At 46.1% G+C, this 25,096-nt stretch overlaps 17 non-coding genes and 1 pseudogene across 17 annotated transcripts; all 18 read left to right on the top strand.

Annotated features, from left to right (window-relative positions):
- Positions 1–649: 649 nt before the first annotated feature.
- On the top strand, positions 650–840 carry LOC141209495 (U2 spliceosomal RNA). The gene has a single exon (XR_012279689.1). It is a non-coding gene; the product is annotated as a U2 spliceosomal RNA (small nuclear RNA).
- Positions 841–1,955: 1,115 nt separating this feature from the next.
- LOC141209494 (U2 spliceosomal RNA) lies at positions 1,956–2,146 on the top strand. The gene has a single exon (XR_012279688.1). It is a non-coding gene; the product is annotated as a U2 spliceosomal RNA (small nuclear RNA).
- A 1,115-nt stretch (positions 2,147–3,261) lies between these two features.
- Positions 3,262–3,452, top strand: LOC141209493 (U2 spliceosomal RNA). The gene has a single exon (XR_012279687.1). It is a non-coding gene; the product is annotated as a U2 spliceosomal RNA (small nuclear RNA).
- A 1,115-nt stretch (positions 3,453–4,567) lies between these two features.
- Positions 4,568–4,758, top strand: LOC141209888 (U2 spliceosomal RNA). Its single transcript, XR_012280076.1, has one exon. It is a non-coding gene; the product is annotated as a U2 spliceosomal RNA (small nuclear RNA).
- Positions 4,759–5,873: 1,115 nt separating this feature from the next.
- Positions 5,874–6,064, top strand: LOC141209492 (U2 spliceosomal RNA). Its single transcript, XR_012279686.1, has one exon. It is a non-coding gene; the product is annotated as a U2 spliceosomal RNA (small nuclear RNA).
- A 1,115-nt stretch (positions 6,065–7,179) lies between these two features.
- On the top strand, positions 7,180–7,370 carry LOC141209491 (U2 spliceosomal RNA). Its single transcript, XR_012279685.1, has one exon. It is a non-coding gene; the product is annotated as a U2 spliceosomal RNA (small nuclear RNA).
- A 1,115-nt stretch (positions 7,371–8,485) lies between these two features.
- Positions 8,486–8,676, top strand: LOC141209489 (U2 spliceosomal RNA). Its single transcript, XR_012279683.1, has one exon. It is a non-coding gene; the product is annotated as a U2 spliceosomal RNA (small nuclear RNA).
- Positions 8,677–9,791: 1,115 nt separating this feature from the next.
- Positions 9,792–9,982, top strand: LOC141210039 (U2 spliceosomal RNA). The gene has a single exon (XR_012280219.1). It is a non-coding gene; the product is annotated as a U2 spliceosomal RNA (small nuclear RNA).
- A 1,115-nt stretch (positions 9,983–11,097) lies between these two features.
- On the top strand, positions 11,098–11,288 carry LOC141209488 (U2 spliceosomal RNA). Its single transcript, XR_012279682.1, has one exon. It is a non-coding gene; the product is annotated as a U2 spliceosomal RNA (small nuclear RNA).
- A 1,112-nt stretch (positions 11,289–12,400) lies between these two features.
- LOC141209487 (U2 spliceosomal RNA) lies at positions 12,401–12,591 on the top strand. The gene has a single exon (XR_012279681.1). It is a non-coding gene; the product is annotated as a U2 spliceosomal RNA (small nuclear RNA).
- Positions 12,592–13,706: 1,115 nt separating this feature from the next.
- On the top strand, positions 13,707–13,897 carry LOC141209878 (U2 spliceosomal RNA). Its single transcript, XR_012280066.1, has one exon. It is a non-coding gene; the product is annotated as a U2 spliceosomal RNA (small nuclear RNA).
- A 1,115-nt stretch (positions 13,898–15,012) lies between these two features.
- LOC141209486 (U2 spliceosomal RNA) lies at positions 15,013–15,203 on the top strand. The gene has a single exon (XR_012279680.1). It is a non-coding gene; the product is annotated as a U2 spliceosomal RNA (small nuclear RNA).
- A 1,115-nt stretch (positions 15,204–16,318) lies between these two features.
- On the top strand, positions 16,319–16,509 carry LOC141210375 (U2 spliceosomal RNA). Its single transcript, XR_012280546.1, has one exon. It is a non-coding gene; the product is annotated as a U2 spliceosomal RNA (small nuclear RNA).
- Positions 16,510–17,621: 1,112 nt separating this feature from the next.
- Positions 17,622–17,812, top strand: LOC141209485 (U2 spliceosomal RNA). The gene has a single exon (XR_012279679.1). It is a non-coding gene; the product is annotated as a U2 spliceosomal RNA (small nuclear RNA).
- Positions 17,813–18,927: 1,115 nt separating this feature from the next.
- LOC141209484 (U2 spliceosomal RNA) lies at positions 18,928–19,118 on the top strand. The gene has a single exon (XR_012279678.1). It is a non-coding gene; the product is annotated as a U2 spliceosomal RNA (small nuclear RNA).
- Positions 19,119–20,233: 1,115 nt separating this feature from the next.
- Positions 20,234–20,424, top strand: LOC141209483 (U2 spliceosomal RNA). Its single transcript, XR_012279677.1, has one exon. It is a non-coding gene; the product is annotated as a U2 spliceosomal RNA (small nuclear RNA).
- A 1,115-nt stretch (positions 20,425–21,539) lies between these two features.
- On the top strand, positions 21,540–21,730 carry LOC141209906 (U2 spliceosomal RNA). The gene has a single exon (XR_012280093.1). It is a non-coding gene; the product is annotated as a U2 spliceosomal RNA (small nuclear RNA).
- Positions 21,731–22,845: 1,115 nt separating this feature from the next.
- Positions 22,846–22,923, top strand: LOC141210740 (U2 spliceosomal RNA; annotated as a pseudogene).
- Positions 22,924–25,096: the final 2,173 nt, after the last annotated feature.

Raw genomic sequence — 25,096 nt, 5'->3', positions numbered from 1 at the left:
GGTTTGCTACAATGCCTTTTCTGAAACGTTGTCTCCTTCTGCTGGAACACTGACTTCTTTCATTTAATGCCTGCAGACTATAAAAGAGAACCCAACCCAAAAAGTTTGGTTGATTAGTCTGTGGTATTCTGTTAAACTGTTGCTTATGGCGGTCTCTGTGAGCTTCTCAGCGACATTCAGCCAGCCAGGTATCCTGCCTGCAGTAGATGGAATGTGGCAATGGAATGCTGGCTGCGCGTGTCATAATAGGCTCTGAGCCTTTATATACCTGTGCACAGCAGCAGCCACCTTCAGTCTGCTGCTGGACAGCCAGCAGCAGCAGCAGGAGAGGTATGTAATCAGGAGCCCTCCTGCTAAGGGTAGACAGCTGCTCGTTCCACCCCACCCCCCGCCTTAATTGGTTCTCCTCCCTTCCAACGGTGTTGAGGCGGGTGGGAACAGCAGGGGGTGAAGTTGCTGTGTTTAAAGAGGTGGAGTTATGCAGATCTAAAACGCGTGGATTGCAGCAGCAGCAAGCCGAAAAGTGCAGGCATGTAAGGGATCTAGAGGTTGACAACATGTCTTCTTAACGGGAGTCCAGGAGCTCATCTCCACAAATGGACTTTTCAGGATCCTTGGGTGGCTCCGTAGTTTGAAACCAATTCTGGTTATCGCTTCTCGGCCTTTTGGCTAAGATCAAGTGTAGTATCTGTTCTTATCAGTTTAATATCTGATACGTCCCCTATCTGGGGACCATATATTAAATGGATTTTTAGAACAGGGAGATGGAAAAAGAGCTTGCTCTGTCCACTCCACGCATTGACCTGGTATTGCAGTATCTCCAGGACCGGTGCACCCCTTCTTTAATGCAGTTTCTAAAATCAGAATGAATTGAATTCAATGTTTTTTGTTCATTTTGCTTGTTTGTCGGATTTTGGGATGGACTCTTTGGCTTTGCTTTTCTTCTCCTCATTGGATTTTTCATGTTCAAAGTTGCAGAAGCCAGATTACAAGCTCATTTTGGTTCAACTTCAGCAACTGTGCATTGCATTGCCATGTAATGTGATGCAATGCTATCTTTCTAGCTCTCCCTTTTTACTTCCTTTTGGATAAACAGACATATTAGGCAAGCATTTTGGAGCTTTCACCTAAATAACTACAGGTGGTGAGATAAGCTGCACAATATAATTGACCTTTCAGTATATTGTTGCACACACACCATCTATTTAGCAAATGCCCTTGTTATCAACAGCAGCCTTTTAAACTCACCTGAGCTAACAGGTATGTGCGCTGGTTACTCTGCTGCGCTTAAAATTTCTTTTTTGGTTTGCTACAATGCCTTTTCTGAAACGTTGTCTCCTTCTGCTGGAACACTGACTTCTTTCATTTAATGCCTGCAGACTATAAAAGAGAACCCAACCCAAAAAGTTTGGTTGATTAGTCTGTGGCATTCTGTTAAACTGTTGCTTATGGCGGTCTCTGTGAGCTTCTCAGCGACATTCAGCCAGCCAGGTATCCTGCCTGCAGTAGATGGAATGTGGCAATGGAACGCTGGCTGCGCGTGTCATAATAGGCTCTGAGCCTTTATATACCTGTGCACAGCAGCAGCCACCTTCAGTCTGCTGCTGGACAGCCAGCAGCAGCAGCAGCAGGAGAGGTATGTAATCAGGAGCCCTCCTGCTAAGGGTAGACAGCTGCTCGTTCCACCCCACTCCCCGCCTTAATTGGTTCTCCTCCCTTCCAACGGTGTTGAGGCGGGTGGGAACAGCAGGGGGTGAAGGTGCTGTGTTTAAAGAGGTGGAGTTATGCAGATCTAAAACGCGTGGATTGCAGCAGCAGCAAGCCGAAAAGTGCAGGCATGTAAGGGATCTAGAGGTTGACAACATGTCTTCTTAACGGGAGTCCAGGAGCTCATCTCCACAAATGGACTTTTCAGGATCCTTGGGTGGCTCCGTAGTTTGAAACCAATTCTGGTTATCGCTTCTCGGCCTTTTGGCTAAGATCAAGTGTAGTATCTGTTCTTATCAGTTTAATATCTGATACGTCCCCTATCTGGGGACCATATATTAAATGGATTTTTAGAACAGGGAGATGGAAAAAGAGCTTGCTCTGTCCACTCCACGCATTGACCTGGTATTGCAGTATCTCCAGGACCGGTGCACCCCTTCTTTAATGCAGTTTCTAAAATCAGAAAGAATTGAATTCAATGTTTTTTGTTCATTTTGCTTGTTTGTCGGATTTGGGGATGGACTCTTTGGCTTTGCTTTTCTTCTCCTCATTGGATTTTTCATGTTCAAAGTTGCAGAAGCCAGATTACAAGCTCATTTTGGTTCAACTTCAGCAACTGTGCATTGCATTGCCATGTAATGTGATGCAATGCTATTTTTCTAGCTCTCCCTTTTTACTTCCTTTTGGATAAACAGACATATTAGGCAAGCATTTTGGAGCTTTCACCTAAATAACTACAGGTGGTGAGATAAGCTGCACAATATAATTGACCTTTCAGTATATTATTGCACACACACCATCTATTTAGCAAATGCCCTTGTTATCAACAGCAGCCTTTTAAACTCACCTGAGCTAACAGGTATGTGCGCTGGTTACTCTGCTGCGCTTAAAATTTCTTTTTTGGTTTGCTACAATGCCTTTTCTGAAACATTGTCTCCTTCTGCTGGAACACTGACTTCTTTCATTTAATGCCTGCAGACTATAAAAGAGAACCCAACCCAAAAAGTTTGGTTGATTAGTCTGTGGCATTCTGTTAAACTGTTGCTTATGGCGGTCTCTGTGAGCTTCTCAGCGACATTCAGCCAGCCAGGTATCCTGCCTGCAGTAGATGGAATGTGGCAATGGAACGCTGGCTGCGCGTGTCATAATAGGCTCTGAGCCTTTATATACCTGTGCACAGCAGCAGCCACCTTCAGTCTGCTGCTGGACAGCCAGCAGCAGCAGCAGCAGGAGAGGTATGTAATCAGGAGCCCTCCTGCTAAGGGTAGACAGCTGCTCGTTCCACCCCACCCCCCGCCTTAATTGGTTCTCCTCCCTTCCAACGGTGTTGAGGCGGGTGGGAACAGCAGGGGGTGAAGGTGCTGTGTTTAAAGAGGTGGAGTTATGCAGATCTAAAACGCGTGGATTGCAGCAGCAGCAAGCCGAAAAGTGCAGGCATGTAAGGGATCTAGAGGTTGACAACATGTCTTCTTAACGGGAGTCCAGGAGCTCATCTCCACAAATGGACTTTTCAGGATCCTTGGGTGGCTCCGTAGTTTGAAACCAATTCTGGTTATCGCTTCTCGGCCTTTTGGCTAAGATCAAGTGTAGTATCTGTTCTTATCAGTTTAATATCTGATACGTCCCCTATCTGGGGACCATATATTAAATGGATTTTTAGAACAGGGAGATGGAAAAAGAGCTTGCTCTGTCCACTCCACGCATTGACCTGGTATTGCAGTATCTCCAGGACCGGTGCACCCCTTCTTTAATGCAGTTTCTAAAATCAGAAAGAATTGAATTCAATGTTTTTTGTTCATTTTGCTTGTTTGTCGGATTTTGGGATGGACTCTTTGGCTTTGCTTTTCTTCTCCTCATTGGATTTTTCATGTTCAAAGTTGCAGAAGCCAGATTACAAGCTCATTTTGGTTCAACTTCAGCAACTGTGCATTGCATTGCCATGTAATGTGATGCAATGCTATCTTTCTAGCTCTCCCTTTTTACTTCCTTTTGGATAAACAGACATATTAGGCAAGCATTTTGGAGCTTTCACCTAAATAACTACAGGTGGTGAGATAAGCTGCACAATATAATTGACCTTTCAGTATATTGTTGCACACACACCATCTATTTAGCAAATGCCCTTGTTATCAACAGCAGCCTTTTAAACTCACCTGAGCTAACAGGTATGTGCGCTGGTTACTCTGCTGCGCTTAAAATTTCTTTTTTGGTTTGCTACAATGCCTTTTCTGAAACGTTGTCTCCTTCTGCTGGAACACTGACTTCTTTCATTTAATGCCTGCAGACTATAAAAGAGAACCCAACCCAAAAAGTTTGGTTGATTAGTCTGTGGCATTCTGTTAAACTGTTGCTTATGGCGGTCTCTGTGAGCTTCTCAGCGACATTCAGCCAGCCAGGTATCCTGCCTGCAGTAGATGGAATGTGGCAATGGAACGCTGGCTGCGCGTGTCATAATAGGCTCTGAGCCTTTATATACCTGTGCACAGCAGCAGCCACCTTCAGTCTGCTGCTGGACAGCCAGCAGCAGCAGCAGCAGGAGAGGTATGTAATCAGGAGCCCTCCTGCTAAGGGTAGACAGCTGCTCGTTCCACCCCACCCCCCGCCTTAATTGGTTCTCCTCCCTTCCAACGGTGTTGAGGCGGGTGGGAACAGCAGGGGGTGAAGGTGCTGTGTTTAAAGAGGTGGAGTTATGCAGATCTAAAACGCGTGGATTGCAGCAGCAGCAAGCTGAAAAGTGCAGGCATGTAAGGGATCTAGAGGTTGACAACATGTCTTCTTAACGGGAGTCCAGGAGCTCATCTCCACAAATGGACTTTTCAGGATCCTTGGGTGGCTCCGTAGTTTGAAACCAATTCTGGTTATTGCTTCTCGGCCTTTTGGCTAAGATCAAGTGTAGTATCTGTTCTTATCAGTTTAATATCTGATACGTCCCCTATCTGGGGACCATATATTAAATGGATTTTTAGAACAGGGAGATGGAAAAAGAGCTTGCTCTGTCCACTCCACGCATTGACCTGGTATTGCAGTATCTCCAGGACCGGTGCACCCCTTCTTTAATGCAGTTTCTAAAATCAGAAAGAATTGAATTCAATGTTTTTTGTTCATTTTGCTTGTTTGTCGGATTTGGGGATGGACTCTTTGGCTTTGCTTTTCTTCTCCTCATTGGATTTTTCATGTTCAAAGTTGCAGAAGCCAGATTACAAGCTCATTTTGGTTCAACTTCAGCAACTGTGCATTGCATTGCCATGTAATGTGATGCAATGCTATCTTTCTAGCTCTCCCTTTTTACTTCCTTTTGGATAAACAGACATATTAGGCAAGCATTTTGGAGCTTTCACCTAAATAACTACAGGTGGTGAGATAAGCTGCACAATATAATTGACCTTTCAGTAAATTGTTGCACACACACCATCTATTTAGCAAATGCCCTTGTTATCAACAGCAGCCTTTTAAACTCACCTGAGCTAACAGGTATGTGCGCTGGTTACTCTGCTGCGCTTAAAATTTCTTTTTTGGTTTGCTACAATGCCTTTTCTGAAACGTTGTCTCCTTCTGCTGGAACACTGACTTCTTTCATTTAATGCCTGCAGACTATAAAAGAGAACCCAACCCAAAAAGTTTGGTTGATTAGTCTGTGGCATTCTGTTAAACTGTTGCTTATGGCGGTCTCTGTGAGCTTCTCAGCGACATTCAGCCAGCCAGGTATCCTGCCTGCAGTAGATGGAATGTGGCAATGGAACGCTGGCTGCGCGTGTCATAATAGGCTCTGAGCCTTTATATACCTGTGCACAGCAGCAGCCACCTTCAGTCTGCTGCTGGACAGCCAGCAGCAGCATCAGCAGGAGAGGTATGTAATCAGGAGCCCTCCTGCTAAGGGTAGACAGCTGCTCGTTCCACCCCACCCCCCGCCTTAATTGGTTCTCCTCCCTTCCAACGGTGTTGAGGCGGGTGGGAACAGCAGGGGGTGAAGGTGCTGTGTTTAAAGAGGTGGAGTTATGCAGATCTAAAACGCGTGGATTGCAGCAGCAGCAAGCCGAAAAGTGCAGGCATGTAAGGGATCTAGAGGTTGACAACATGTCTTCTTAACGGGAGTCCAGGAGCTCATCTCCACAAATGGACTTTTCAGGATCCTTGGGTGGCTCCGTAGTTTGAAACCAATTCTGGTTATCGCTTCTCGGCCTTTTGGCTAAGATCAAGTGTAGTATCTGTTCTTATCAGTTTAATATCTGATACGTCCCCTATCTGGGGACCATATATTAAATGGATTTTTAGAACAGGGAGATGGAAAAAGAGCTTGCTCTGTCCACTCCACGCATTGACCTGGTATTGCAGTATCTCCAGGACCGGTGCACCCCTTCTTTAATGCAGTTTCTAAAATCAGAAAGAATTGAATTCAATGTTTTTTGTTCATTTTGCTTGTTTGTCGGATTTGGGGATGGACTCTTTGGCTTTGCTTTTCTTCTCCTCATTGGATTTTTCATGTTCAAAGTTGCAGAAGCCAGATTACAAGCTCATTTTGGTTCAACTTCAGCAACTGTGCATTGCATTGCCATGTAATGTGATGCAATGCTATCTTTCTAGCTCTCCCTTTTTACTTCCTTTTGGATAAACAGACATATTAGGCAAGCATTTTGGAGCTTTCACCTAAATAACTACAGGTGGTGAGATAAGCTGCACAATATAATTGACCTTTCAGTATATTGTTGCACACACACCATCTATTTAGCAAATGCCCTTGTTATCAACAGCAGCCTTTTAAACTCACCTGAGCTAACAGGTATGTGCGCTGGTTACTCTGCTGCGCTTAAAATTTCTTTTTTGGTTTGCTACAATGCCTTTTCTGAAACGTTGTCTCCTTCTGCTGGAACACTGACTTCTTTCATTTAATGCCTGCAGACTATAAAAGAGAACCCAACCCAAAAAGTTTGGTTGATTAGTCTGTGGCATTCTGTTAAACTGTTGCTTATGGCGGTCTCTGTGAGCTTCTCAGCGACATTCAGCCAGCCAGGTATCCTGCCTGCAGTAGATGGAATGTGGCAATGGAACGCTGGCTGCGCGTGTCATAATAGGCTCTGAGCCTTTATATACCTGTGCACAGCAGCAGCCACCTTCAGTCTGCTGCTGGACAGCCAGCAGCAGCAGCAGCAGGAGAGGTATGTAATCAGGAGCCCTCCTGCTAAGGGTAGACAGCTGCTCGTTCCACCCCACCCCCCGCCTTAATTGGTTCTCCTCCCTTCCAACGGTGTTGAGGCGGGTGGGAACAGCAGGGGGTGAAGGTGCTGTGTTTAAAGAGGTGGAGTTATGCAGATCTAAAACGCGTGGATTGCAGCAGCAGCAAGCCGAAAAGTGCAGACATGTAAGGGATCTAGAGGTTGACAACATGTCTTCTTAACGGGAGTCCAGGAGCTCATCTCCACAAATGGACTTTTCAGGATCCTTGGGTGGCTCCGTAGTTTGAAACCAATTCTGGTTATCGCTTCTCGGCCTTTTGGCTAAGATCAAGTGTAGTATCTGTTCTTATCAGTTTAATATCTGATACGTCCCCTATCTGGGGACCATATATTAAATGGATTTTTAGAACAGGGAGATGGAAAAAGAGCTTGCTCTGTCCACTCCACGCATTGACCTGGTATTGCAGTATCTCCAGGACCGGTGCACCCCTTCTTTAATGCAGTTTCTAAAATCAGAAAGAATTGAATTCAATGTTTTTTGTTCATTTTGCTTGTTTGTCGGATTTGGGGATGGACTCTTTGGCTTTGCTTTTCTTCTCCTCATTGGATTTTTCATGTTCAAAGTTGCAGAAGCCAGATTACAAGCTCATTTTGGTTCAACTTCAGCAACTGTGCATTGCATTGCCATGTAATGTGATGCAATGCTATCTTTCTAGCTCTCCCTTTTTACTTCCTTTTGGATAAACAGACATATTAGGCAAGCATTTTGGAGCTTTCACCTAAATAACTACAGGTGGTGAGATAAGCTGCACAATATAATTGACCTTTCAGTATATTGTTGCACACACACCATCTATTTAGCAAATGCCCTTGTTATCAACAGCAGCCTTTTAAACTCACCTGAGCTAACAGGTATGTGCGCTGGTTACTCTGCTGCGCTTAAAATTTCTTTTTTGGTTTGCTACAATGCCTTTTCTGAAACGTTGTCTCCTTCTGCTGGAACACTGACTTCTTTCATTTAATGCCTGCAGACTATAAAAGAGAACCCAACCCAAAAAGTTTGGTTGATTAGTCTGTGGCATTCTGTTAAACTGTTGCTTATGGCGGTCTCTGTGAGCTTCTCAGCGACATTCAGCCAGCCAGGTATCCTGCCTGCAGTAGATGGAATGTGGCAATGGAACGCTGGCTGCGCGTGTCATAATAGGCTCTGAGCCTTTATATACCTGTGCACAGCAGCAGCCACCTTCAGTCTGCTGCTGGACAGCCAGCAGCAGCAGCAGCAGGAGAGGTATGTAATCAGGAGCCCTCCTGCTAAGGGTAGACAGCTGCTCGTTCCACCCCACCCCCCGCCTTAATTGGTTCTCCTCCCTTCCAACGGTGTTGAGGCGGGTGGGAACAGCAGGGGGTGAAGGTGCTGTGTTTAAAGAGGTGGAGTTATGCAGATCTAAAACGCGTGGATTGCAGCAGCAGCAAGCCGAAAAGTGCAGGCATGTAAGGGATCTAGAGGTTGACAACATGTCTTCTTAACGGGAGTCCAGGAGCTCATCTCCACAAATGGACTTTTCAGGATCCTTGGGTGGCTCCGTAGTTTGAAACCAATTCTGGTTATCGCTTCTCGGCCTTTTGGCTAAGATCAAGTGTAGTATCTGTTCTTATCAGTTTAATATCTGATACGTCCCCTATCTGGGGACCATATATTAAATGGATTTTTAGAACAGGGAGATGGAAAAAGAGCTTGCTCTGTCCACTCCACGCATTGACCTGGTATTGCAGTATCTCCAGGACCGGTGCACCCCTTCTTTAATGCAGTTTCTAAAATCAGAAAGAATTGAATTCAATGTTTTTTGTTCATTTTGCTTGTTTGTCGGATTTGGGGATGGACTCTTTGGCTTTGCTTTTCTTCTCCTCATTGGATTTTTCATGTTCAAAGTTGCAGAAGCCAGATTACAAGCTCATTTTGGTTCAACTTCAGCAACTGTGCATTGCATTGCCATGTAATGTGATGCAATGCTATCTTTCTAGCTCTCCCTTTTTACTTCCTTTTGGATAAACAGACATATTAGGCAAGCATTTTGGAGCTTTCACCTAAATAACTACAGGTGGTGAGATAAGCTGCACAATATAATTGACCTTTCAGTATATTGTTGCACACACACCATCTATTTAGCAAATGCCCTTGTTATCAACAGCAGCCTTTTAAACTCACCTGAGCTAACAGGTATGTGCGCTGGTTACTCTGCTGCGCTTAAAATTTCTTTTTTGGTTTGCTACAATGCCTTTTCTGAAACGTTGTCTCCTTCTGCTGGAACACTGACTTCTTTCATTTAATGCCTGCAGACTATAAAAGAGAACCCAACCCAAAAAGTTTGGTTGATTAGTCTGTGGCATTCTGTTAAACTGTTGCTTATGGCGGTCTCTGTGAGCTTCTCAGCGACATTCAGCCAGCCAGGTATCCTGCCTGCAGTAGATGGAATGTGGCAATGGAACGCTGGCTGCGCGTGTCATAATAGGCTCTGAGCCTTTATATACCTGTGCACAGCAGCAGCCACCTTCAGTCTGCTGCTGGACAGCCAGCAGCAGCAGCAGCAGGAGAGGTATGTAATCAGGAGCCCTCCTGCTAAGGGTAGACAGCTGCTCGTTCCACCCCACCCCCCGCCTTAATTGGTTCTCCTCCCTTCCAACGGTGTTGAGGCGGGTGGGAACAGCAGGGGGTGAAGGTGCTGTGTTTAAAGAGGTGGAGTTATGCAGATCTAAAACGCGTGGATTGCAGCAGCAGCAAGCCGAAAAGTGCAGGCATGTAAGGGATCTAGAGGTTGACAACATGTCTTCATAACGGGAGTCCAGGAGCTCATCTCCACAAATGGACTTTTCAGGATCCTTGGGTGGCTCCGTAGTTTGAAACCAATTCTGGTTATCGCTTCTCGGCCTTTTGGCTAAGATCAAGTGTAGTATCTGTTCTTATCAGTTTAATATCTGATACGTCCCCTATCTGGGGACCATATATTAAATGGATTTTTAGAACAGGGAGATGGAAAAAGAGCTTGCTCTTTCCACTCTACGCATTGACCTGGTATTGCAGTATCTCCAGGACCGGTGCACCCCTTCTTTAATGCAGTTTCTAAAATCAGAAAGAATTGAATTCAATGTTTTTTGTTCATTTTGCTTGTTTGTCGGATTTGGGGATGGACTCTTTGGCTTTGCTTTTCTTCTCCTCATTGGATTTTTCATGTTCAAAGTTGCAGAAGCCAGATTACAAGCTCATTTTGGTTCAACTTCAGCAACTGTGCATTGCATTGCCATGTAATGTGATGCAATGCTATCTTTCTAGCTCTCCCTTTTTACTTCCTTTTGGATAAACAGACATATTAGGCAAGCATTTTGGAGCTTTCACCTAAATAACTACAGGTGGTGAGATAAGCTGCACAATATAATTGACCTTTCAGTATATTGTTGCACACACACCATCTATTTAGCAAATGCCCTTGTTATCAACAGCAGCCTTTTAAACTCACCTGAGCTAACAGGTATGTGCGCTGGTTACTCTGCTGCGCTTAAAATTTCTTTTTTGGTTTGCTACAATGCCTTTTCTGAAACGTTGTCTCCTTCTGCTGGAACACTGACTTCTTTCATTTAATGCCTGCAGACTATAAAAGAGAACCCAACCCAAAAAGTTTGGTTGATTAGTCTGTGGCATTCTGTTAAACTGTTGCTTATGGCGGTCTCTGTGAGCTTCTCAGCGACATTCAGCCAGCCAGGTATCCTGCCTGCAGTAGATGGAATGTGGCAATGGAACGCTGGCTGCGCGTGTCATAATAGGCTCTGAGCCTTTATATACCTGTGCACAGCAGCAGCCACCTTCAGTCTGCTGCTGGACAGCCAGCAGCAGCAGCAGCAGGAGAGGTATGTAATCAGGAGCCCTCCTGCTAAGGGTAGACAGCTGCTCGTTCCACCCCACCCCCCGCCTTAATTGGTTCTCCTCCCTTCCAACGGTGTTGAGGCGGGTGGGAACAGCAGGGGGTGAAGGTGCTGTGTTTAAAGAGGTGGAGTTATGCAGATCTAAAACGCGTGGATTGCAGCAGCAGCAAGCCGAAAAGTGCAGGCATGTAAGGGATCTAGAGGTTGACAACATGTCTTCTTAACGGGAGTCCAGGAGCTCATCTCCACAAATGGACTTTTCAGGATCCTTGGGTGGCTCCGTAGTTTGAAACCAATTCTGGTTATCGCTTCTCGGCCTTTTGGCTAAGATCAAGTGTAGTATCTGTTCTTATCAGTTTAATATCTGATACGTCCCCTATCTGGGGACCATATATTAAATGGATTTTTAGAACAGGGAGATGGAAAAAGAGCTTGCTCTGTCCACTCCACGCATTGACCTGGTATTGCAGTATCTCCAGGACCGGTGCACCCCTTCTTTAATGCAGTTTCTAAAATCAGAAAGAATTGAATTCAATGTTTTTTGTTCATTTTGCTTGTTTGTCGGATTTGGGGATGGACTCTTTGGCTTTGCTTTTCTTCTCCTCATTGGATTTTTCATGTTCAAAGTTGCAGAAGCCAGATTACAAGCTCATTTTGGTTCAACTTCAGCAACTGTGCATTGCATTGCCATGTAATGTGATGCAATGCTATCTTTCTAGCTCTCCCTTTTTACTTCCTTTTGGATAAACAGACATATTAGGCAAGCATTTTGGAGCTTTCACCTAAATAACTACAGGTGGTGAGATAAGCTGCACAATATAATTGACCTTTCAGTATATTGTTGCACACACACCATCTATTTAGCAAATGCCCTTGTTATCAACAGCAGCCTTTTAAACTCACCTGAGCTAACAGGTATGTGCGCTGGTTACTCTGCTGCGCTTAAAATTTCTTTTTTGGTTTGCTACAATGCCTTTTCTGAAACGTTGTCTCCTTCTGCTGGAACACTGACTTCTTTCATTTAATGCCTGCAGACTATAAAAGAGAACCCAACCCAAAAAGTTTGGTTGATTAGTCTGTGGTATTCTGTTAAACTGTTGCTTATGGCGGTCTCTGTGAGCTTCTCAGCGACATTCAGCCAGCCAGGTATCCTGCCTGCAGTAGATGGAATGTGGCAATGGAACGCTGGCTGCGCGTGTCATAATAGGCTCTGAGCCTTTATATACCTGTGCACAGCAGCAGCCACCTTCAGTCTGCTGCTGGACAGCCAGCAGCAGCAGCAGGAGAGGTATGTAATCAGGAGCCCTCCTGCTAAGGGTAGACAGCTGCTCGTTCCACCCCACCCCCCGCCTTAATTGGTTCTCCTCCCTTCCAACGGTGTTGAGGCGGGTGGGAACAGCAGGGGGTGAAGGTGCTGTGTTTAAAGAGGTGGAGTTATGCAGATCTAAAACGCGTGGATTGCAGCAGCAGCAAGCCGAAAAGTGCAGGCATGTAAGGGATCTAGAGGTTGACAACATGTCTTCTTAACGGGAGTCCAGGAGCTCATCTCCACAAATGGACTTTTCAGGATCCTTGGGTGGCTCCGTAGTTTGAAACCAATTCTGGTTATCGCTTCTCGGCCTTTTGGCTAAGATCAAGTGTAGTATCTGTTCTTATCAGTTTAATATCTGATACGTCCCCTATCTGGGGACCATATATTAAATGGATTTTTAGAACAGGGAGATGGAAAAAGAGCTTGCTCTGTCCACTCCACGCATTGACCTGGTATTGCAGTATCTCCAGGACCGGTGCACCCCTTCTTTAATGCAGTTTCTAAAATCAGAATGAATTGAATTCAATGTTTTTTGTTCATTTTGCTTGTTTGTCGGATTTGGGGATGGACTCTTTGGCTTTGCTTTTCTTCTCCTCATTGGATTTTTCATGTTCAAAGTTGCAGAAGCCAGATTACAAGCTCATTTTGGTTCAACTTCAGCAACTGTGCATTGCATTGCCATGTAATGTGATGCAATGCTATCTTTCTAGCTCTCCCTTTTTACTTCCTTTTGGATAAACAGACATATTAGGCAAGCATTTTGGAGCTTTCACCTAAATAACTACAGGTGGTGAGATAAGCTGCACAATATAATTGACCTTTCAGTATATTGTTGCACACACACCATCTATTTAGCAAATGCCCTTGTTATCAACAGCAGCCTTTTAAACTCACCTGAGCTAACAGGTATGTGCGCTGGTTACTCTGCTGCGCTTAAAATTTCTTTTTTGGTTTGCTACAATGCCTTTTCTGAAACGTTGTCTCCTTCTGCTGGAACACTGACTTCTTTCATTTAATGCCTGCAGACTATAAAAGAGAACCCAACCCAAAAAGTTTGGTTGATTAGTCTGTGGCATTCTGTTAAACTGTTGCTTATGGCGGTCTCTGTGAGCTTCTCAGCGACATTCAGCCAGCCAGGTATCCTGCCTGCAGTAGATGGAATGTGGCAATGGAACGCTGGCTGCGCGTGTCATAATAGGCTCTGAGCCTTTATATACCTGTGCACAGCAGCAGCCACCTTCAGTCTGCTGCTGGACAGCCAGCAGCAGCAGCAGCAGGAGAGGTATGTAATCAGGAGCCCTCCTGCTAAGGGTAGACAGCTGCTCGTTCCACCCCACCCCCCGCCTTAATTGGTTCTCCTCCCTTCCAACGGTGTTGAGGCGGGTGGGAACAGCAGGGGGTGAAGGTGCTGTGTTTAAAGAGGTGGAGTTATGCAGATCTAAAACGCGTGGATTGCAGCAGCAGCAAGCCGAAAAGTGCAGGCATGTAAGGGATCTAGAGGTTGACAACATGTCTTCTTAACGGGAGTCCAGGAGCTCATCTCCACAAATGGACTTTTCAGGATCCTTGGGTGGCTCCGTAGTTTGAAACCAATTCTGGTTATCGCTTCTCGGCCTTTTGGCTAAGATCAAGTGTAGTATCTGTTCTTATCAGTTTAATATCTGATACGTCCCCTATCTGGGGACCATATATTAAATGGATTTTTAGAACAGGGAGATGGAAAAAGAGCTTGCTCTGTCCACTCCATGCATTGACCTGGTATTGCAGTATCTCCAGGACCGGTGCACCCCTTCTTTAATGCAGTTTCTAAAATCAGAAAGAATTGAATTCAATGTTTTTTGTTCATTTTGCTTGTTTGTCGGATTTGGGGATGGACTCTTTGGCTTTGCTTTTCTTCTCCTCATTGGATTTTTCATGTTCAAAGTTGCAGAAGCCAGATTACAAGCTCATTTTGGTTCAACTTCAGCAACTGTGCATTGCATTGCCATGTAATGTGATGCAATGCTATTTTTCTAGCTCTCCCTTTTTACTTCCTTTTGGATAAACAGACATATTAGGCAAGCATTTTGGAGCTTTCACCTAAATAACTACAGGTGGTGAGATAAGCTGCACAATATAATTGACCTTTCAGTATATTATTGCACACACACCATCTATTTAGCAAATGCCCTTGTTATCAACAGCAGCCTTTTAAACTCACCTGAGCTAACAGGTATGTGCGCTGGTTACTCTGCTGCGCTTAAAATTTCTTTTTTGGTTTGCTACAATGCCTTTTCTGAAACATTGTCTCCTTCTGCTGGAACACTGACTTCTTTCATTTAATGCCTGCAGACTATAAAAGAGAACCCAACCCAAAAAGTTTGGTTGATTAGTCTGTGGCATTCTGTTAAACTGTTGCTTATGGCGGTCTCTGTGAGCTTCTCAGCGACATTCAGCCAGCCAGGTATCCTGCCTGCAGTAGATGGAATGTGGCAATGGAACGCTGGCTGCGCGTGTCATAATAGGCTCTGAGCCTTTATATACCTGTGCACAGCAGCAGCCACCTTCAGTCTGCTGCTGGACAGCCAGCAGCAGCAGCAGCAGGAGAGGTATGTAATCAGGAGCCCTCCTGCTAAGGGTAGACAGCTGCTCGTTCCACCCCACCCCCCGCCTTAATTGGTTCTCCTCCCTTCCAACGGTGTTGAGGCGGGTGGGAACAGCAGGGGGTGAAGGTGCTGTGTTTAAAGAGGTGGAGTTATGCAGATCTAAAACGCGTGGATTGCAGCAGCAGCAAGCCGAAAAGTGCAGGCATGTAAGGGATCTAGAGGTTGACAACATGTCTTCTTAACGGGAGTCCAGGAGCTCATCTCCACAAATGGACTTTTCAGGATCCTTGGGTGGCTCCGTAGTTTGAAACCAATTCTGGTTATCGCTTCTCGGCCTTTTGGCTAAGATCAAGTGTAGTATCTGTTCTTATCAGTTTAATATCTGATACGTCCCCTATCTGGGGACCATATATTAAATGGATTTTTAGAACAGGGAGATGGAAAAAGAGCTTGCTCTGTCCACTCCACGCATTGACCTGGTATTGCAGTATCTCCAGGACCGGTGCACCCCTTCTTTAATGCAGTTTCTAAAATCAGAAAGAATTGAATTCAATGTTTTTTGTTCATTTTGCTTGTTTGTCGGATTTTGGGATGGACTCTTTGGCTTTGCTTTTCTTCTCCTCATTGGATTTTTCATGTTCAAAGTTGCAGAAGCCAGATTACAAGCTCATTTTGGTTCAACTTCAGCAACTGTGCATTGCATTGCCATGTAATGTGATGCAATGCTATCTTTCTAGCTCTCCCTTTTTACTTCCTTTTGGATAAACAGACATATTAGGCAAGCATTTTGGAGCTTTCACCTAAATAACTACAGGTGGTGAGATAAGCTGCACAATATAATTGACCTTTCAGTATATTGTTGCACACACACCATCTATTTAGCAAATGCCCTTGTTATCAACAGCAGCCTTTTAAACTCACCTGAGCTAACAGGTATGTGCGCTGGTTACTCTGCTGCGCTTAAAATTTCTTTTTTGGTTTGCTACAATGCCTTTTCTGAAACGTTGTCTCCTTCTGCTGGAACACTGACTTCTTTCATTTAATGCCTGCAGACTATAAAAGAGAACCCAACCCAAAAAGTTTGGTTGATTAGTCTGTGGCATTCTGTTAAACTGTTGCTTATGGCGGTCTCTGTGAGCTTCTCAGCGACATTCAGCCAGCCAGGTATCCTGCCTGCAGTAGATGGAATGTGGCAATGGAACGCTGGCTGCGCGTGTCATAATAGGCTCTGAGCCTTTATATACCTGTGCACAGCAGCAGCCACCTTCAGTCTGCTGCTGGACAGCCAGCAGCAGCAGCAGCAGGAGAGGTATGTAATCAGGAGCCCTCCTGCTAAGGGTAGACAGCTGCTCGTTCCACCCCACCCCCCGCCTTAATTGGTTCTCCTCCCTTCCAACGGTGTTGAGGCGGGTGGGAACAGCAGGGGGTGAAGGTGCTGTGTTTAAAGAGGTGGAGTTATGCAGATCTAAAACGCGTGGATTGCAGCAGCAGCAAGCCGAAAAGTGCAGGCATGTAAGGGATCTAGAGGTTGACAACATGTCTTCTTAACGGGAGTCCAGGAGCTCATCTCCACAAATGGACTTTTCAGGATCCTTGGGTGGCTCCGTAGTTTGAAACCAATTCTGGTTATCGCTTCTCGGCCTTTTGGCTAAGATCAAGTGTAGTATCTGTTCTTATCAGTTTAATATCTGATACGTCCCCTATCTGGGGACCATATATTAAATGGATTTTTAGAACAGGGAGATGGAAAAAGAGCTTGCTCTGTCCACTCCACGCATTGACCTGGTATTGCAGTATCTGCAGGACCGGTGCACCCCTTCTTTAATGCAGTTTCTAAAATCAGAAAGAATTGAATTCAATGTTTTTTGTTCATTTTGCTTGTTTGTCGGATTTGGGGATGGACTCTTTGGCTTTGCTTTTCTTCTCCTCATTGGATTTTTCATGTTCAAAGTTGCAGAAGCCATATTACAAGCTCATTTTGGTTCAACTTCAGCAACTGTGCATTGCATTGCCATGTAATGTGATGCAATGCTATCTTTCTAGCTCTCCCTTTTTACTTCCTTTTGGATAAACAGACATATTAGGCAAGCATTTTGGAGCTTTCACCTAAATAACTACAGGTGGTGAGATAAGCTGCACAATATAATTGACCTTTCAGTATATTGTTGCACACACACCATCTATTTAGCAAATGCCCTTGTTATCAACAGCAGCCTTTTAAACTCACCTGAGCTAACAGGTATGTGCGCTGGTTACTCTGCTGTGCTTAAAATTTCTTTTTTGGTTTGCTACAATGCCTTTTCTGAAACGTTGTCTCCTTCTGCTGGAACACTGACTTCTTTCATTTAATGCCTGCAGACTATAAAAGAGAACCCAACCCAAAAAGTTTGGTTGATTAGTCTGTGGCATTCTGTTAAACTGTTGCTTATGGCGGTCTCTGTGAGCTTCTCAGCGACATTCAGCCAGCCAGGTATCCTGCCTGCAGTAGATGGAATGTGGCAATGGAACGCTGGCTGCGCGTGTCATAATAGGCTCTGAGCCTTTATATACCTGTGCACAGCAGCAGCCACCTTCAGTCTGCTGCTGGACAGCCAGCAGCAGCAGCAGGAGAGGTATGTAATCAGGAGCCCTCCTGCTAAGGGTAGACAGCTGCTCGTTCCACCCCACCCCCCACCTTAATTGGTTCTCCTCCCTTCCAACGGTGTTGAGGCGGGTGGGAACAGCAGGGGGTGAAGGTGCTGTGTTTAAAGAGGTGGAGTTATGCAGATCTAAAACGCGTGGATTGCAGCAGCAGCAAGCCGAAAAGTGCAGGCATGTAAGGGATCTAGAGGTTGACAACATGTCTTCTTAACGGGAGTCCAGGAGCTCATCTCCACAAATGGACTTTTCAGGATCCTTGGGTGGCTCCGTAGTTTGAAACCAATTCTGGTTATCGCTTCTCGGCCTTTTGGCTAAGATCAAGTGTAGTATCTGTTCTTATCAGTTTAATATCTGATACGTCCCCTATCTGGGGACCATATATTAAATGGATTTTTAGAACAGGGAGATGGAAAAAGAGCTTGCTCTGTCCACTCCACGCATTGACCTGGTATTGCAGTATCTCCAGGACCGGTGCACCCCTTCTTTAATGCAGTTTCTAAAATCAGAAAGAATTGAATTCAATGTTTTTTGTTCATTTTGCTTGTTTGTCGGATTTGGGGATGGACTCTTTGGCTTTGCTTTTCTTCTCCTCATTGGATTTTTCATGTTCAAAGTTGCAGAAGCCAGATTACAAGCTCATTTTGGTTCAACTTCAGCAACTGTGCATTGCATTGCCATGTAATGTGATGCAATGCTATCTTTCTAGCTCTCCCTTTTTACTTCCTTTTGGATAAACAGACATATTAGGCAAGCATTTTGGAGCTTTCACCTAAATAACTACAGGTGGTGAGATAAGCTGCACAATATAATTGACCTTTCAGTATATTGTTGCACACACACCATCTATTTAGCAAATGCCCTTGTTATCAACAGCAGCCTTTTAAACTCACCTGAGCTAACAGGTATGTGCGCTGGTTACTCTGCTGCGCTTAAAATTTCTTTTTTGGTTTGCTACAATGCCTTTTCTGAAACGTTGTCTCCTTCTGCTGGAACACTGACTTCTTTCATTTAATGCCTGCAGACTATAAAAGAGAACCCAACCCAAAAAGTTTGGTTGATTAGTCTGTGGCATTCTGTTAAACTGTTGCTTATGGCGGTCTCTGTGAGCTTCTCAGCGACATTCAGCCAGCCAGGTATCCTGCCTGCAGTAGATGGAATGTGGCAATGGAACGCTGGCTGCGCGTGTCATAATAGGCTCTGAGCCTTTATATACCTGTGCACAGCAGCAGCCACCTTCAGTCTGCTGCTGGACAGCCAGCAGCAGCAGCAGCAGGAGAGGTATGTAATCAGGAGCCCTCCTGCTAAGGGTAGACAGCTGCTCGTTCCACCCCACCCCCCGCCTTAATTGGTTCTCCTCCCTTCCAACGGTGTTGAGGCGGGTGGGAACAGCAGGGGGTGAAGGTGCTGTGTTTAAAGAGGTGGAGTTATGCAGATCTAAAACGCGTGGATTGCAGCAGCAGCAAGCCGAAAAGTGCAGGCATGTAAGGGATCTAGAGGTTGACAACATGTCTTCTTAACGGGAGTCCAGGAGCTCATCTCCACAAATGGACTTTTCAGGATCCTTGGGTGGCTCCGTAGTTTGAAACCAATTCTGGTTATCGCTTCTCGGCCTTTTGGCTAAGATCAAGTGTAGTATCTGTTCTTATCAGTTTAATATCTGATACGTCCCCTATCTGGGGACCATATATTAAATGGATTTTTAGAACAGGGAGATGGAAAAAGAGCTTGCTCTGTCCACTCCACGCATTGACCTGGTATTGCAGTATCTCCAGGACCGGTGCACCCCTTCTTTAATGCAGTTTCTAAAATCAGAAAGAATTGAATTCAATGTTTTTTGTTCATTTTGCTTGTTTGTCGGATTTGGGGATGGACTCTTTGGCTTTGCTTTTCTTCTCCTCATTGGATTTTTCATGTTCAAAGTTGCAGAAGCCAGATTACAAGCTCATTTTGGTTCAACTTCAGCAACTGTGCATTGCATTGCCATGTAATGTGATGCAATGCTATCTTTCTAGCTCTCCCTTTTTACTTCCTTTTGGATAAACAGACATATTAGGCAAGCATTTTGGAGCTTTCACCTAAATAACTACAGGTGGTGAGATAAGCTGCACAATATAATTGACCTTTCAGTATATTGTTGCACACACACCATCTATTTAGCAAATGCCCTTGTTATCAACAGCAGCCTTTTAAACTCACCTGAGCTAACAGGTATGTGCGCTGGTTACTCTGCTGCGCTTAAAATTTCTTTTTTGGTTTGCTACAATGCCTTTTCTGAAACGTTGTCTCCTTCTGCTGGAACACTGACTTCTTTCATTTAATGCCTGCAGACTATAAAAGAGAACCCAACCCAAAAAGTTTGGTTGATTAGTCTGTGGCATTCTGTTAAACTGTTGCTTATGGCGGTCTCTGTGAGCTTCTCAGCGACATTCAGCCAGCCAGGTATCCTGCCTGCAGTAGATGGAATGTGGCAATGGAACGCTGGCTGCGCGTGTCATAATAGGCTCTGAGCCTTTATATACCTGTGCACAGCAGCAGCCACCTTCAGTCTGCTGCTGGACAGCCAGCAGCAGCAGCAGCAGGAGAGGTATGTAATCAGGAGCCCTCCTGCTAAGGGTAGACAGCTGCTCGTTCCACCCCACCCCCCGCCTTAATTGGTTCTCCTCCCTTCCAACGGTGTTGAGGCGGGTGGGAACAGCAGGGGGTGAAGGTGCTGTGTTTAAAGAGGTGGAGTTATGCAGATCTAAAACGCGTGGATTGCAGCAGCAGCAAGCCGAAAAGTGCAGGCATGTAAGGGATCTAGAGGTTGACAACATGTCTTCTTAACGGGAGTCCAGGAGCTCATCTCCACAAATGGACTTTTCAGGATCCTTGGGTGGCTCCGTAGTTTGAAACCAATTCTGGTTATCGCTTCTCGGCCTTTTGGCTAAGATCAAGTGTAGTATCTGTTCTTATCAGTTTAATATCTGATACGTCCCCTATCTGGGGACCATATATTAAATGGATTTTTAGAACAGGGAGATGGAAAAAGAGCTTGCTCTGTCCACTCCACGCATTGACCTGGTATTGCAGTATCTCCAGGACCGGTGCACCCCTTCTTTAATGCAGTTTCTAAAATCAGAAAGAATTGAATTCAATGTTTTTTGTTCATTTTGCTTGTTTGTCGGATTTGGGGATGGACTCTTTGGCTTTGCTTTTCTTCTCCTCATTGGATTTTTCATGTTCAAAGTTGCAGAAGCCAGATTACAAGCTCATTTTGGTTCAACTTCAGCAACTGTGCATTGCATTGCCATGTAATGTGATGCAATGCTATCTTTCTAGCTCTCCCTTTTTACTTCCTTTTGGATAAACAGACATATTAGGCAAGCATTTTGGAGCTTTCACCTAAATAACTACAGGTGGTGAGATAAGCTGCACAATATAATTGACCTTTCAGTATATTGTTGCACACACACCATCTATTTAGCAAATGCCCTTGTTATCAACAGCAGCCTTTTAAACTCACCTGAGCTAACAGGTATGTGCGCTGGTTACTCTGCTGCGCTTAAAATTTCTTTTTTGGTTTGCTACAATGCCTTTTCTGAAACGTTGTCTCCTTCTGCTGGAACACTGACTTCTTTCATTTAATGCCTGCAGACTATAAAAGAGAACCCAACCCAAAAAGTTTGGTTGATTAGTCTGTGGCATTCTGTTAAACTGTTGCTTATGGCGGTCTCTGTGAGCTTCTCAGCGACATTCAGCCAGCCAGGTATCCTGCCTGCAGTAGATGGAATGTGGCAATGGAACGCTGGCTGCGCGTGTCATAATAGGCTCTGAGCCTTTATATACCTGTGCACAGCAGCAGCCACCTTCAGTCTGCTGCTGGACAGCCAGCAGCAGCAGCAGCAGGAGAGGTATGTAATCAGGAGCCCTCCTGCTAAGGGTAGACAGCTGCTCGTTCCACCCCACCCCCCGCCTTAATTGGTTCTCCTCCCTTCCAACGGTGTTGAGGCGGGTGGGAACAGCAGGGGGTGAAGGTGCTGTGTTTAAAGAGGTGGAGTTATGCAGATCTAAAACGCGTGGATTGCAGCAGCAGCAAGCCGAAAAGTGCAGGCATGTAAGGGATCTAGAGGTTGACAACATGTCTTCTTAACGGGAGTCCAGGAGCTCATCTCCACAAATGGACTTTTCAGGATCCTTGGGTGGCTCCGTAGTTTGAAACCAATTCTGGTTATCGCTTCTCGGCCTTTTGGCTAAGATCAAGTGTAGTATCTGTTCTTATCAGTTTAATATCTGATACGTCCCCTATCTGGGGACCATATATTAAATGGATTTTTAGAACAGGGAGATGGAAAAAGAGCTTGCTCTGTCCACTCCACGCATTGACCTGGTATTGCAGTTTCTCCAGGACCGGTGCACCCCTTCTTTAATGCAGTTTCTAAAATCAGAAAGAATTGAATTCAATGTTTTTTGTTCATTTTGCTTGTTTGTCGGATTTGGGGATGGACTCTTTGGCTTTGCTTTTCTTCTCCTCATTGGATTTTTCATGTTCAAAGTTGCAGAAGCCAGATTACAAGCTCATTTTGGTTCAACTTCAGCAACTGTGCATTGCATTGCCATGTAATGTGATGCAATGCTATCTTTCTAGCTCTCCCTTTTTACTTCCTTTTGGATAAACAGACATATTAGGCAAGCATTTTGGAGCTTTCACCTAAATAACTACAGGTGGTGAGATAAGCTGCACAATATAATTGACCTTTCAGTATATTGTTGCACACACACCATCTATTTAGCAAATGCCCTTGTTATCAACAGCAGCCTTTTAAACTCACCTGAGCTAACAGGTATGTGCGCTGGTTACTCTGCTGCGCTTAAAATTTCTTTTTTGGTTTGCTACAATGCCTTTTCTGAAACGTTGTCTCCTTCTGCTGGAACACTGACTTCTTTCATTTAATGCCTGCAGACTATAAAAGAGAACCCAACCCAAAAAGTTTGGTTGATTAGTCTGTGGCATTCTGTTAAACTGTTGCTTATGGCGGTCTCTGTGAGCTTCTCAGCGACATTCAGCCAGCCAGGTATCCTGCCTGCAGTAGATGGAATGTGGCAATGGAACGCTGGCTGCGCGTGTCATAATAGGCTCTGAGCCTTTATATACCTGTGCACAGCAGCAGCCACCTTCAGTTTGCTGCTGGACAGCCAGCAGCAGCAGCAGCAGGAGAGGTATGTAATCAGGAGCCCTCCTGCTAAGGGTAGACAGCTGCTCGTTCCACCCCACCCCCCGCCTTAATTGGTTCTCCTCCCTTCCAACGGTGTTGAGGCGGGTGGGAACAGCAGGGGGTGAAGGTGCTGTGTTTAAAGAGGTGGAGTTATGCAGATCTAAAACGCGTGGATTGCAGCAGCAGCAAGCCGAAAAGTGCAGGCATGTAAGGGATCTAGAGGTTGACAACATGTCTTCTTAACGGGAGTCCAGGAGCTCATCTCCACAAATGGACTTTTCAGGATCCTTGGGTGGCTCCGTAGTTTATAACCAATTCTGGTGATCGCTTCTCGGCCTTTTGGCTAAGATCAAGTGTAGTATCTGTTCTTTTAAGAACACAAGAGCTACGATCTACACTTGACGAGAGCGATCGAACTCGGAAGGAGAAGAGCTTCGGATCCCAGCTGACATCGGAGAACGAAGGCGGATATCGGTGGGAGGAAGAAGCTCTAAAGAATCCAGAAGAAGACGAAGACTCGGAGAAGAATCGGGCTGTCCTGTGGAATCTTCGAGGAAGAAAATCATCGAGACAAAGACCTTTCGGGGAATTTGTCCAGAACACGACGGGAGAAGAATCTGCATAGCTCCACCCATTCCGGGAAGAGTTCCAGATCCAGCTCCAAGAAGTAACTGCAGGAGGAAAGCCATGGCAAGCGCTGCGAGGAAGGCCGAAAAGAAGAGCCTGGAGCTGGGGACAGCCAGGAGGGCCCAGCCAGGAGCCGATTCTGACCCCAAGTTCTCTGCCTCCACGACTGGCCAGCAGAAGGGACCCCAGAAGCCCCGCCACGAAGCTCCAGCCCTGGAGCCATGGATGCGGCAGACGGTGGCCCTGAAGCTGAAGGAAGTGGATGGGAGGGTGCCGGACATGTCCTCGGACGTGTTCTGCCAGAAGATGCTGCTGGATCGAGGCTTCTCCAGGTCGGACACCCTCAGCATCCAGACCTTCTTGACGGGGATCTTCTTCGTCACCTTCGCCACTGTGAACACCTGCAGGAGGTTCTGGGAAATGGTAAGCGCAAAAGGACCGGATAATTCTTTCTCTGCCTTTACAGGTAGCTGCCCTATCCAGAGGGATGAAAGGAGGATCACGGTCTCCATGCGCAACCCGCACACCCCAGGCCAAGACATCTGTACCTTCCTGAGACGCTTCTGTTTGGTTGTGAAGGAACCCTCTCACATCCTGAATGGACTCGGCTTCTGGACAGGTAAGTGGTCGGTGACCGTTAGACTTCACAGGGACCTGGCGTACTCAGACGGACTTCGGCACCTGCCCCCGACATTCTCCCTGGGCAACTCCTACGGCCTCATCTATTACCCGGACATGCCGCGGAACTGCAGGAGATGCGGCAAGAACGGCCACGAGATGAAGGACTGCAAGGAGGATGCCTGCAGGATTTGTCGAGTGACGGGACACAGCTCGAAGGACTGCCCGAAGAAGACGTCCTGCAACCTGTGTGGGCTGGCGGCTCATCTGTACAAGGATTGCCCCAGGCGTGAGAGATCCTGGGCATCGGTGGTTGCGACGACCCCAGCTACGGAGGACAAGGCCCCGACGACCAGGCCTGTGAAGGTCAAGGACGCGACGACCAAGGCCCCAGCGGCCAAGGCCGAGACGACCAAGGCCAAAGCGGTCAAGGAGTCGGTGGCCAAAGCCCCAGCGACGGTCCCAGCAGCTCCGAAGCAGAAGAAAAAGTCAAAGGAGGGTAAGAGTTCTGTCACCCCTCTCTCGATCCCTCCCCCTGCCACCCCCGTCCAATCCCCCCCCACCCCGGCCACCCCTGCTGAGGATTCCACTTCCTCTTCCTCCTTCCCCTACTCCTCAGCAGGTGTCCTTTCCCCTGCCCCGGCAGCCACTCTCCCTCCCCAGACCATGGTAGCGGTGGAATTAACCTTTCCTCCACCCGCCGCTATCTATTCCGAGGAGGATTTTCCCCTTCTTGTCTCCCCAGTTCCAACCCGGGGAAAGAGGAAGGTGGAGGACAGCCCTGCTACTGAATCCTCCAAAAAGAAGATTCTGGATTTCGTAGGCGAAAAGGAGGATACCCTCCCTGAGCCAGAAGAGATGGAGCACATGGTTGAGACCCTGGTGGCCGAGCCAGAAGAGGAGGAACTGGTGGTCGCCGAGATCGAGGCCGCGCTGCTTGACCAGATGGAGGAAGAGGGCCTGCTGGTGATCCCGTCACCAGCAGTCAACACCGACGAGGGACCACCCGACCGGAGTGGTAACTAAGGTGTATTGCCTGCGCTAACTTTTTCTTTTTTCCCTACATGATGGCTAATATTAACTTATTTTCCATTAATGTCAGGAGCATCAAGGACAAGTTCAGACGTCAGACTATTTATGCCTTCCTTACTTCCCAGTTGTGTGATGTTTATATGTTGCAGGAATGTTCCCTTCCCTCCTCTAGGTCCTTCAAACATCTGGCCAGGGAGTGGTCCCACGGTCCATCCTACTGGTCCGGTGGGGGTGACTGCAAGTCTGCGGGGGTCGCAATTCTGATCAGGGGGGGCGCATTCACGCTTGAGTCCGTCC

The sequence above is a fragment of the Phyllobates terribilis genome, unplaced genomic scaffold, assembly GCF_046119375.1.
Source record: "Phyllobates terribilis strain yellow unplaced genomic scaffold, ASM4611937v1 Scaffold_169__1_contigs__length_4117513, whole genome shotgun sequence".
In the NCBI taxonomy this organism is placed as follows: Eukaryota; Metazoa; Chordata; class Amphibia; order Anura; family Dendrobatidae; genus Phyllobates; species Phyllobates terribilis.
This window is presented reverse-complemented; position numbering and strand designations above follow the sequence as displayed.